At 43.2% G+C, this 12,843-nt stretch overlaps 1 protein-coding gene across 1 annotated transcript in view; it reads left to right on the forward strand.

Annotated features, from left to right (window-relative positions):
* The window catches only part of LOC104162428 (CUB and sushi domain-containing protein 2-like), a gene marked incomplete at its 5' end in the record, with an annotated part of 281,493 nt that overhangs the window by 64,915 nt on the left and 203,735 nt on the right, over positions 1-12,843 (forward strand).

A 12,843-nucleotide genomic window follows, 5' to 3' on the forward strand; every position in this document is an offset into this window, starting at 1 on the left:
CCACAAATAACATTCATTTAAGTAATTTATACTTGCCTGGCAATTATGCAGGAAGAGGATTTGAACATTTTGGATGTATTGATGTGAGAGAACTTGCCATTTACCATGTACCAATTGTTTACTGTTCCCAGGACCCCTTTGAAAATTAGATGTTGTTGTTTCATGGAAAAAAACTTGGGTTTATTAGCATGCATTAATATTTTAGGTCACTGTTAGTTTTTAGCCATTATGTACTGCAGAGAGGATCAGTCATCTGTGGTATGTGGTAAAGATGAATGTAGCTAGTTAAGAAACATTATTCAGCCTGGAGGTGTTGCCAGTGCAGCACTCTGTCTTGTCACATCAAAAATAAAACAATGCCTGTCAGAGTGAACCTGTTGGAAAAAAAAATAAATTCATAAACTCCCCATAAATACAGCATGGTAGAGCTTTAAAACTGGCAAATGTCTTAGAAAATTAAGCCCTTTGACTTTCAGTACTACATGTAGGTGTACATGCACCCTTTTAAAAAGGAGATCTAGTAGCTCTTTTAAAGGTAGTATGTTTTACAGACATCAGTTTTGAGGCCTTGTTAGCGGGAATTATGGTGTATTTACTTTCCTTCTTCCCTTTTCCCTACCCAGTGCCCATGTGCTGCGTCTTTAATGATGCCTTTCCTTCAAATGTGTTTTCACTGGGAGCTGGATGAACGGTGCGAGCTGTAACAGCGGTGGTCTCGTGTTTGAATGGGCTGGTAGAGCAGCCCAGGCGAGATGCGCTGTGTTGAGGAGGGAAACGCAGGTCGCACAAACATGAATCTCATCTGGGGTGCGGAGGAGGAGCTGTTCTTGCTTTTTGAGGTTCATCCTGCATTTTTATAGCACCACAAAATACACAAGGGCAAGATAAACAAACACACCAGTCAATTCAAAGGGATCTCATTTAGTATTCTTGAAGTAAACTTTTCAGTCCCATAAGCGGAATTAAAGAGTCTTATTTTGAATTCCATTTTTTCAAAGCTGGCCTTCACAACTCAGAGCCTCATAATTAAATTCAGATGACTCATTTTTCCTGTTTTTTAATAATTTTTGCCCGTAGGGGGAAAAAAAACCTGGAGCGCTCCTATCTCCTCTTTAAACATGTTGATATGATTCAGCTTGAAAATATAGCTAAAAACCTTTTTTCTCCTCTGTCTATGACAACCTAGTTTTAATTATTCGTAATATGGCAGATAGACTTGCAGCCAAATAAACCATTCTATTGAAGTATCTTGCAGCTAAATATTTCATTTCTGAAGCGTTATAAATATTTTTAATCTTGTCCAGAGATGTACACAAATAAAAAAAATTAAATTTAATCTGGAGTATAATTCATATTTATTTTCAAACTATGGAATATTATATAATGGTAGCATTTACGAGACGACTAACTCGGCACAATTAAGTAAGCTTGACTTAGCCTGCACTTTCTAAAAATCTCCTGTGTTGTCATTCACTCTGCCCTCATAAAAACCAGTGCTTTGTTGGTTTTTTACAAGGCAGGTTCCCTTAACCCTCTTGCCTTCAGCAGTGACCACAGCTGTGTCCGCTGCGCTGCACGGTGACCTCGGCGCACACAACTGCTCCCCGGGGAATCCCCTTACGAGTTTCCTTTGGTCCCTGGCCTGTCGGATGCGAATCCTGCACTAAGTCTTGAAAGGGAAAGGATGGTGCAGGTCTAAGCATCCATATGCCAAGCAGAGCAATAGAGGTTGAGTAGCTTTTTGAAACATATTAATAAAGTAACACTTTTACAGCTCTCTTAACTGCTATCGCAGCTTCTGTCATGGGACTTTGGACCTAGATTTCCTTGACAGGTGAGAAATAAAATTCTGAGCAGAGAACAGGAGAAAAAGGTAGCAGTGTGAAAAAGAGCCTGTCACGTTGGAAAGGACGATGTGAGGGTCTCCAGGCTAGAAAGAAAAATTGGCAGGTTGGCAGTAGCTGCCTTGTTCTCCTTTGAGGTTAGCTGGAGTGGCTGTCCTAATCATGGCCCTTCTCTACTAGGGCAGGGGTGCACTGGACACGGAGCGGGATATGTAGTATGTATGTTGTGTTATGTCATTATCCCCAGACTTTTTTCTTGTCTTCAAGACTGGGGGTTCTCTTCACCCTTGTTTTGTACTGAGAGACTGAAAGGATTAATGAAATTCTTCTCTATAAATACATGTAAAAGGAAAATCCATCAAAGCAGCTTGGGCTCCAGTCCTTAAGGGGACTGAGCGCTGTTGATCATGTGCTTTGTGTCAGTATCTGCTCGGAGCCGACTAAATCCCTTGGCTAAGTCTTCTCAGGAATATATCTGATGATTACAGCTGTTTCATGGTACCTGCTTTAAAGCTTTCTTCAGTGACGAGCACCCCTGTGGGTGCTCAGCTACCCTGAAAATACCAAAGTGTTTCAAGCTGAGCACCTAAAGCATCCCAGGGCTGTGTCTGATGATAAAGAAGTCTCCAGGCTGGTCCGGGATGACCCTGAACCAGGGCAGACGTGTCCCAGCCTCGTCATCCCTCTAGTAGCTCAGCGATTGCTCTGAAGCGTTGGGTAGGTTTGACTTTGTTTAAAATACTGTCTTTGATCTCCTGCATGTTTCTCCGTGAGTCCTTAGAGAAGTTGTTTGGGGGATGTCTAGGTGTCAGGATGGGAACTCTTGCGGGGATGGTAGGAGGCTGGGTACTGCAGCTCCGTGCCGGTGGCCGTACCCTTGTGTCACATCTCCAGTCTCCATGTGTCCCCTGAAGGTTTAGGCAAAGTAGGGATGTGCTGTGCAGCAATTGCTTGGCTGCTGAGCACACTTTAATAGAGGGTAAGTTTTTGCTTTGCTTGTGGTGGAAGAGGTCTGGATTTTCTGTTTGTGGATATTTGCAGTTTAAGCATATGCAAACAATGAAAATGTGGTTGTCTGTCTCTTGTGCTTCTTTCTGTCATCTGTTTAGAGCTCATCTAGCTGGTCTGGGACCTGTATCTAATATTAGGCATAATGACTTGCGTTAGGATTATTAAAGCATTATGCTGCTATTGCCAGAGAAGGTGGTGATGTAGGAAATGACTAATAATCTAATTTACGTATGTGTGTTTACAGGAATTGACTAAGATTAAGTGTATGTTTTGCTGGGTATAATGCAGATATTTAGCAAAGAAGGTTTTTGCAGTTGTTCCAATATAGCTGAAGCAGGCAAGGTGTGTAAAAGGTAGAAGCCTTGTTGTCGGGCTGTGCGGAGCCACATGCAACAGAGTTCCTCTAGAGCAGGGATTTTCAAAGTTGTGGAAATCTAAGAAGACAGTCTAATGTTTGCCTTATAAAGTTTCTTTTATGCTATCAAGTTGGAAGATAGGAGGAAGTGAAGGGGAGACGCTGTAGGCTTCAGCCTGTCTGCTGACCAGGTAAGCAGCTAGCGATGGCCCTTGTGCCCAGAACAATGTCTGGCTCTCCATAGCTATTTGTTCCACTGATGAAACTATTTAGAAACCTTTTCTCCTGCCAAATGAATTAGTTCCATGAGATAAAACTAACAAGTATCTTGTTTGACTGACTGACAGACTGTCTGGCATGTTTTGAAGGTTCATTAGATGTTTCTGATTTTCAGAAGGGAAATTTACTTTATGTAGATGACTTCTTTAATCATGAGGCTTTTCAAACCTTTTACTGCTATGTTGCATTTTGCCAACTGTATGTGGTAGATTATGAGAATCCAAACTGGTAGGAGGGACTGGGATTTTGGTTAGGAAAGGTGCTCCTGTTGCTGCTGTATCATAGTGTGGTGTTTTTCAGGTCAAAAAATACTACAGCGTGTGAAGAGTCAGAACCTTTTTGGGTCGATCTTTAGCCTTGTATTAATTCCAGTGCAGCAATTAACCCTCTTCCCCCTTGCTCTCCGTAACTTTATTTCACATAATCTTTTTGCTTGAGCTCAGCTGAAACAGAATGTTACCTGGCAGAGCACCTCATAGTATCATGCTGAGAAATTGCATGTTGACCTGGGAATATGTTTTACTTTTGAATGATTTCCTTCGTTTGCCACTGGGTCCTTGTTTTTCTGTGTAAATGTTGAGCCTGCTCAGCCCAACCAACAGAAATCGCACCGCAGCTTGAGATTGGGAGCTGCTGCAGTTGCTTGTCGTCTTCCTCTGAGCAATCCAGACTGTGCCCGTCCTTCTGAGTTACGATGTGCTATGGTGTATTCCCTCTTGAATTTAATGACATTTCGTTATTTCTTATTGCAACTTTTACTGGGTGTGGCTACATTTTTGAAAATTCAAATGCTTATCTTTGAAAGAAATGAAGCTGACAATTTCCAGATGCCACCCGTTCCCTTTTATTTTTTAATCTGTTTCATGGTCCTTTAAAAACTGGTTTCTCAATTGTCTCACTTGTGTATTTTGTTCCAGGAGGACACGAGCACATACTGAATTGCCATATTAATGCAGAGTCTTGGTCTGTGGTATCTTTCTTCCCTGCAATCCTCCTCTTGACTTAAACACAAGTCTAATTTTAGGGGGGTTGCATCATCTGTCATGTTGCCCCTCTCCTGCCCTCCCACTCTTTGAGCCTTCGCTTGTCATTTCCCCCGGGAAACATTTTTTCCTTGATTTTCTGTTAATAATCCTGTGGTAAGTGAATGCGGGGGGAGAAGCAGGGCTGCAAGTGAGTAACTACGAAGTCGATGGAGTTTATTGCTACCTGAATCCAGTTCTTCCTCTTCAGTGTGTCATCTTCATTTTGCCTTTTCAGCCTTGGGGCCATATTGTGCTCATCTTGCTTACACAAATGCTTTCCTTCTCCTTAGGACTATTTTTGCACTTAATTTGGGTAGAATTTGGTTTTAGTTTTGTCTCTCAATTCCTAGAAGCAAGGGAGCCTGCCTTCACACATGCATGTGTATTAATTTGCATTACTTTTCTAGCACAACTGTGCCTGATGTGAAGACAACATAGGCGTCTTGCTCTGCTTCAGAAGTGCTATGGTAGAGATATTGAGCAATGGGTAAAAACAAAAGGGACCGTGAGCCTGGGGGGAGAGCTGAGGACCTTGGAATTTAAGGTTCCTCTGGTTAATTCTATAAATATCTTCCTTTCTGGAGCTGAGCCCAGGAGGCCCCTTTTGCACACCAGCCCTTTCTGGAAAAGCGTTTCAGAAGTTCTCTCTTGTTCCTGTGTTTCTGCAGAGAATTGAGTTAGAGGGAAGAATGGTTGGAAGAATCACCTGTGTTTCAGCAGCTCCTCTTAACTGTTGCTGACTTTATTTCTTTCCTTGTCATTATCTGCAGTCGACCTTTCGCTCCCCACCGCCCTTTATCTGCTAAGTGGTTTCTAATACTCATTAAAGTTCTCCTATGCGAGATCTGCTTTGTGCTTCCCTCTTGATGCCAGTTATTTCGTACCACTGGCCAGGCTAATCTGTTCGCACATCTTGTGCTACCTGTAAGAGATTAGAGTACCTGTGTTCTTGAAGGTCACTATTTTAGATGATGATAACGTTGGCTGGTGAAAAACTGTTCTCTGTGCTTCTAATGAACCAACCTATTTTCTTTATATCAAAGCAGCTTCTGATCCTTAGATAGCTGTCTCGGAGCTTTCAGCGTGCATTTTCATCTCAGACCTCAGTCGATATCCGCTGAAGTCAATGGAAAGACTTTGGCTCCAGAGGACTCGTGAATCAGGCTTTAGTATACTGTCACTTGCTGAAGTGCATTCTTCTTGCTGCCTTATTGCAGCTCGGGAGCCCTGGCTCTGTGTCCGATGCTGCTGCTGGTTATACTGGTGCTGCTGCTACCAGTACAGGTTAGTGGGAGAGCGCTTGCAGGAGTCTTGCAGACGGTGCTCTCCCCAACAGCTGCCGTTCTTTGCAGGGATTTTGTAAAACAGATTGCCTGATGACTGCTTTAAAATGATTTTCGTCTCATACTTGGCACTTCCTTTTTGATTTCCCACTCCCCCTTCCCAGTCAGTAATTGCTTTTATTTGAAAGTTGACAAGCATTATCCTGCCCTGGTGCATGCATGAGGCTGAAGACTTAAAGATTTTTGTGTCTTGAAATAACTTATTTTGTCACTAGTTAAAGCCTAGATAATGCAAGTGTGAAAGTTTTCTTTTCTTGTGCAGTGAATTAAGTTTCCTCATTGTAAGAACTAGTTAACTAATAGATACTTTATCTGTAATATTCAGATGTTTTTCTTTTGTGGTAATGTTTTCCATAGGACTGGGAATGAATAAAAAACATGTGTGAAGTGGCTTTTGAAATCCCCTATTTAAATGTCAGTTATGTCTTTGTTGGGATCTGGACAATAGAATTCCTTGTTTGATGGGTACAGTTTAATTTTATTTTTCTTCTAAAGCATTTATAGTGCTTTTAATTGGAAGCAAATTCTACAAAGGCTTTAAAGCTGTCAAACATTGCTTTAGTGGGAAATAGTCTTCTCGCAAACCCCACTCTTCTCTTTGAAGGTGTATTCTCTGGAGATAACATTTTGTAGGAGTTTGTCAGAAACCAGAGCATCCCTGTTCCGGCAGCCAACTTCTGAGGTGCTGCAGCTCTCCTTGCTGACGATGCAGTGGTGGGGGTCCCTTGCTGCCACTGGCGCTTCTCTGGGCTGCACCAGCCTTTGTAGCTTGCTGTACTGCACTTCAGGCCTTATTTTAATATGGATCTATGGTACAAAGAACAGGAATTTGTAGGTCAGTGAGCTGATTTCTCCCTGATGGGAGGCAGCTGGCATGGTATTGGGAGCCCTGGGTTCCTGGCAGTAGCTGAGAGGTAGAACTGATTGCTTCCCTAGTGGGTGCAAACGCTTCGTGAGCATCTTGATTGCTGTTTTGAAGTTAAAGGATTGATAATGCTTTATACGAAGTAGTTCCTGTAGAGTAGTATTGCACATGGTCCTCGAGCTCCTTGGCCTGTTGCACTGCAGAAATAACTGGGACGTTCTGGAAGAAAGGGCTGATCAGGGTAAGGTGGTATTTAAAGATGTTCCATAGTTGAGCATATGCTTCTGGTAGGGAAGGGAAGATTTCAGCTGTACCCAGCTGAGAAGAATGATGTGCAGACTGTGGTGCAGAAGACTTAGTTGTCAATAGGTGCAGCTCCCTCCCGAAGTGGCCACGCACGGAGGCAGCAGAACTGCCTTGTCCTTGCTGCCGGTCCTGCTCCAGGGAGGTGTGTGCTGGGGGCTTCCGAAGGCCTGGACCAAAAAGCAGCGTGGCAGGGAGAGAGACTTCTGTGACAAATTACAATGAAAGGGCCTCATGACCTCTCCCACTCATGTTTCGTTCAATATAACATGATTAGATTTTGTATACCATTTTCTGGCTAATCTTATTTTTCCATGCATTAATATGATTAATTCTATTTGCTAGAGAGTAGGGAGCATTTCATGAATATTCAGGCTAGCTTTTAAGCCAAGGAAGAAGATCCTTTTAGGCTGAAAATTACCCCAATCATGTTTTAATTGTCCTTTTTAACCCAATTTGTCCTTCTTTGTTGTTTGGTCACCTCTGAGGCAGAGAGAACCCTATGCGAAGGCTACTGTTGTGCGGACTGCACCCCAAGGGATGAGGTGCAGCAAGGCCTGTAGTGTGCAGGGAAAAAACCCTGAAGACTACTAAATGAAGAAATTAATATTTAGCTATTGCTGTCCCGGGTGCAAACACATGTTGGAAGAAAAAAAGGCAGGCTTGTTTGCAAGAACACTCAGTACCTGCAAGCTAAAGATTTTTTTTTTTTGAAAGACAGACCTCGTGCAAATTAGTATAACACAACTGGCTGAAACCTGAGAAAAATATTGGTAATCTCAAGAGTACCTTTTGGATGCGACCCAAAAATATCAGTGACCATATAGATTGTAAAATGATGAATAATACCTTTATTTGGCAGGGGAAGGACGCTTTACATAAGTGCAAATGATGTCACAGGTTGTAAAAAGTGGGACATCTGGGATCCTCTTTAAAACACCATGTGTCTTCCTCCACTGTTACAGTGGGAAACTGAGCTTTCCCAGTTTAAGCAAGGATTTGGACAAATGTTGATGGGAAAGATCACTGACTTCACTTAAAGGTACTTCCAGGAGATTGTCTCTGGCTTCCCATTGCGTTGTTTCTTGTTCAGAAACCAATTCGTATCGTTGTCTGTGCGAGGCTCCACCGTTGTTTAAGCTAGCTGAGGACGTGCCTATGCGGAGGGGTCTCCGGTTGCAGAGGTATTCACTATGTTGAGGGAGTTGCATTTGCATGTCAAAATCTGTCTGCCGGAGCTGATCATAGTCATGTTTTACACTGCTCACCTTAAACTACAACTTCAAAGTGGAAGAGCAGAGACACCTCTGCAGCTGTTTCGGTACTTTCAAAGGCCTGTTTCTTTTGGGGTTTCTTTGTGGACCCAGTCATGGATGCTTTCCTATATTTACAAGTTGTGTTAAAGAATGTAAGTACTTTGTTTTCAGATGTCAGCTGTTTCACGAAATATGTTTTAAATGATCTTTGCCTGCTGGGTTTTCTTCCCTAGGTTCGCTGCAGCTGCTTTCCATATGAAAGCACGTGCTTGTTCAGTTTCTGTAACTCTCCTTCATGTGCTGAGGGTGGGAGCCACAACTGATAGATTTCATTTGATGCTAGATTCATCTCTTGTTTTACATTGATTTTTTTTTTGGATGCCTGATGCTAACGTATCTCACGTACTGCGATTAAACTACGACTCCCTTCTAATTTGCATTATATGCTAATGTATTAGTTGGGGAAGAATTTCATTTAGCATGGTTTGCATAAGTTCAAGCTGTGGAAAAGTGTCATTTATTTTTTGACGGTTCTTAGGTCATATGCATGTCTCCAACCTGACCTTTCCACTTGTCTCTAGAAATATTTAAGTGCATGAAACACAGGGAAGAAATACTTGTAGAGAGCCTACTTTAGGAGATGTTTGTTGGCTGCTAAGGGTAATGTGGTGAAGTATGTATGTGTTATTTTTTGCTTTTTAGACAAAGTGTAGCCCTCTAGCAAGGTAGAGGTGTCAGATCAGCACCTTCCAGTCATGAAAAATGCCAGAAATGAAGTGTAAGAGGCCCGTGAATGCTCCTGCCAGCAGGCGCTCTGAAATCGGTCTCTCCTGTATAACCGGAGTTGGATTAGATTCTTGCTAAGTAGCAAGCAGGCAGCAAACTGAATTGTGGATGGGCAGGAAGGATGTTCTCATGCATTGGCTTTATTTCCATTTACCGTCATAGTGGGCAAGCAGCTTATCACCACACCTTTATCTCTTCTTGTGCATTCACGCCCTTTAATCCAACCTCTTCCCATTTGGATTGCAGCTCAGATTTGGGTTTGTGAACTGGCGATAGCAACGCACCAACAGGTTTATGAGATAGTACACCAGATCGTAACTCAGAAGAACTGAACTTGGAAAAAACCTGTTGCGAGTTTGTCAGAAGATCGTTTTACTTCTGTTTTTCCTTCCCTTGTGTTTTTGTTTCTAAGGTAAGCTACTGAAGCTGGGGATCTTCTCAGTTTGTTACTTCAGAGCTGAGTCAACAGCATTTTGTTTCCCTTTGGGGGTTTCGGTACAGGACCTTCGCTGTTTCATCTACGATGATAGGATAATTTGGAGAACACAAGGCTTAAATACATTACTGTTGATTGGTACAGGTTTTGCAGTTCTTCTGAAGTTATTAGCTGTCTTCCTTCGATCTGCGCAGGTGTGCTCTTGGTTTGTACACAGACACAGCAAGGAGCTTTATTTTAGTAGAAGCTTCTGGTCTGATATTCACACTTGAACAGCTCCACCGCCCTTCCCCATGTATTCTTAGAGACAGAGGCTGCGAGACAGAGGCTAGACGTGAAGACAGTGGAGGAAAATTTCAGTGTTTCAAAGATTAGAGAAGCAGTAATGTCTTTTGTTACAGTTCCTCTCAATAGGACAGCCTCAGTAGTTACCACAGCTGTTGTTGCAGCCATAGAAATGGAAGAGCTATTCAGGTTAAGAATTAGAAAGTATGTTTTCAGAGCAGGTCCGTTGTATTGGTTAAGATCTGTCTTGACATACCTATATATCTGTGGTGTGTCTTGACAAGTACGATGGAGTGCAAAAACATATATATACTTTTAGATAGCCAAAATTCTACAATTTGATAGCTGTAGTACAGTCCTGGAGGCCTTTTGTCCTTCAGTAAAAACCTTTCAGCTGAAGTGAAAAAATTGACTTCTATTCCTGTTTTTGCTTACTGTGGGCCTGAGCTGATACTGCTTTAAAAAAATAAAGATGCGTGCCCTGGCAAGGATCAGTAATAGAATCACAGAATCATTATGGTTCGAAGAGACCTCAAAGATCATCAAGTCCAACCGTATACCCGATGCCACCATGCCTGCTAAACCCACTAAACCATGTCTCGAAGCGCCACATCTAAATGTTTTTTGAACACCTCCAAGGATGGTGACTCCACCACCTCCCTGGGGAGCCTGTTCCAATGCCTAACGACTCTAACAGTGAAGAAGTTCTTTCTGATGTCCAGCCTGAACCTCCCCTGGCACAACCTGAGGCCGTTTCCTCTTGTCCTATCGCTAGTTACCCGGGAGAAGAGACCAACCTCCACCTGGCTACATCCTCCTTTCAGGTCATTGTACAGGACCATCAGGTCTCCCCTCAACCTCCTTTTCTCCACACTAAACACCCCCAGCTTCCTCAGCCACTCCTAGTAAGACTTTTTCTCCAGGCCCTTCACCATCTTCGTTGCTCTTCTCTGGACATGCTCCAGCACCTCAATGTCCTTCTTGTAGTGAGGGGCCCAAAACTGGACACAGTATTCAAGGTTACCATCTCACCAGCGCTGAGTACAAAGGGATGATCACCTCTCTAGCCCTGCTGGCCACGCTGACAGGATTAGAAGGAGAGCACAAAGACTATTGTCCATTCTAGATCTGTGCCATGCTTCTGGAAGTGGGCTGTTCACAGGAGGGCTCTTGAGTTCATCAGCGGAGAGGGAGTTGCAAACAAAGTGTTAAAGGCCTAATAGCAGTTCAGAGTTACTTAATGCTATATCCCCTAGTAAAGCACCAGCTGAGGTCCTAGGCGGTGGACACATGAACTGAGATGTTTCTTTAAGGAGTTAGTCCAGCATCTGGTTCTGAGCTCAGGGAACAAGAACGGGCTGACAGGCAGAAATATGAATGGTTTCTGTTGCGGGCCCTAGGAGGAAAATAATTAATTCTACAAATTTTTCTTGCACTCTGGTATCTGTGTTTCTCTGTGCTTCAAAATCCAGTGTTTTTCTTTCTGTGCTGGGAGGTGCTGCCACTGATGGGTCTTGGCACAGATAGGTTTTTCTGTCTCGCATGCTGCTTGACTCAAGCCTGGTCTGCAAATCTAGTAATATCAGTTATTAAATGCAGACACTTAATCTAAATATCTGGCCTCTTGATGTCTCTGATATCTTGTACACAGAGATCTAATTGGCCTTCCTAAAGCCCAGAAGGAGGAAGGAAATCATGGTTTTGGATTCATGTGGCTACTATATTTTGCTGCTGCTTCTTGGTGGCGTTTTGTTTTGTCATGGCAGGTCGTGATCTCTTCAGCTGATGCCGAGTTTGTTTTTGACAGTCTTGGCTGTTTTATAATGTAGATGTTTTGATTCTCCCTCACAGGGACCTTCCTTGTGGCTGGATTTATAGTGGAGATCAGGAAGGTGTCAGGGCATCAGTAAATATCAGAGGATTAGTAATAGGCGAAATGTTGTCAATAGCTAATGTCTACTGACTGTCTTCCTGGCCACCATAAGCTGGAATTTTCCAAGACTGGAGAACTAGAGGCATTTAACGGTGCTCCCCTGATGTGGTTCTGTGTAAAGGATGATTCCTGCCTTGTAGAAATCCCAAAAGGCGAGTAGCTGCTTCCCTGCCACTACAGGGACCCACGGATTTGCTGTGTGTCGGTAAACGGTTAAGAGTTGCCTTTTTACCAGTCACCTGAAAACTTGATCAGCCTTCTCCATGCTTTTAAAATAGGCATGTTGGTTTGATAATTCCCAGTTGGAGCATGGGGGAAGTACCCATGTCTGTGTGCTTTCCTTTATCCCTTTGTCTTCATTCTGCACTTTCTAAATTAATTTTTATAATCATCTTTTAAATGATGGAGCAGTTCAAATTAGCTCTTTTAGTCAGAATTACCTGCATTAAAGAGCTCCCTTAAAAAGAAAGGCATAAAAGTAATTAATTGCTTCAATTACAATAATGTGGCTTAGCTTGTGGTTTTCTGTTAGAAAAACCTGGTTTTGATAAGTCAGCTGTTCTTAAAAGGGAAAAAATAAAAGTGCTTCAGGCTGGAAGCTGGCATGAAGGAATTTTGAAATAAGATTGTTCGCTCTGTAATGTAACAGAATAAATTAACACCATCGATTCTGGAGCGGAGCCCTGTGCTCTGAACAGCCTGATGGGCCGGTGCTTGGAGAGGATTCCCCCCCCCTCCTCCTCCCCCAGTCACAGATGCTTTGTATGACTTTAAAAACCAAAAGATATTTGTTCAAAGCCACACTGGAATTTCTAGAGCCTGGCAGAAAGTCAAAGGGAGGGGAAAACTAAAGGAAGATCTTGAAGGAAGTTTCGAAGCCAGCGTGCGCAGTGTTAGGTGACTGGGTGCCTGGATGTTGAAAACCTGCTTTGTGTGGGTGGCTGAGGACCCAGGGTAACGGTAGAAGGGGGGTCGGGTCACCCAGGCACTTGCTTCAGCCCTGCCTGCCTTCACCTGATGAGCCTTGGGTTGTGTTGCATCGGGGGGGGTCTCCCTGTGCCGCCTCCCTGCCCCTTCCAGCCCGGGCGATGCTCAGGATCGCAGCCCTCTGCTCTCCCATTC

The sequence above is a fragment of the Cariama cristata genome, unplaced genomic scaffold, assembly GCF_000690535.1.
Source record: "Cariama cristata isolate BGI_N322 unplaced genomic scaffold, ASM69053v1 scaffold4885, whole genome shotgun sequence".
NCBI classification, from domain to species: Eukaryota; Metazoa; Chordata; class Aves; order Cariamiformes; family Cariamidae; genus Cariama; species Cariama cristata.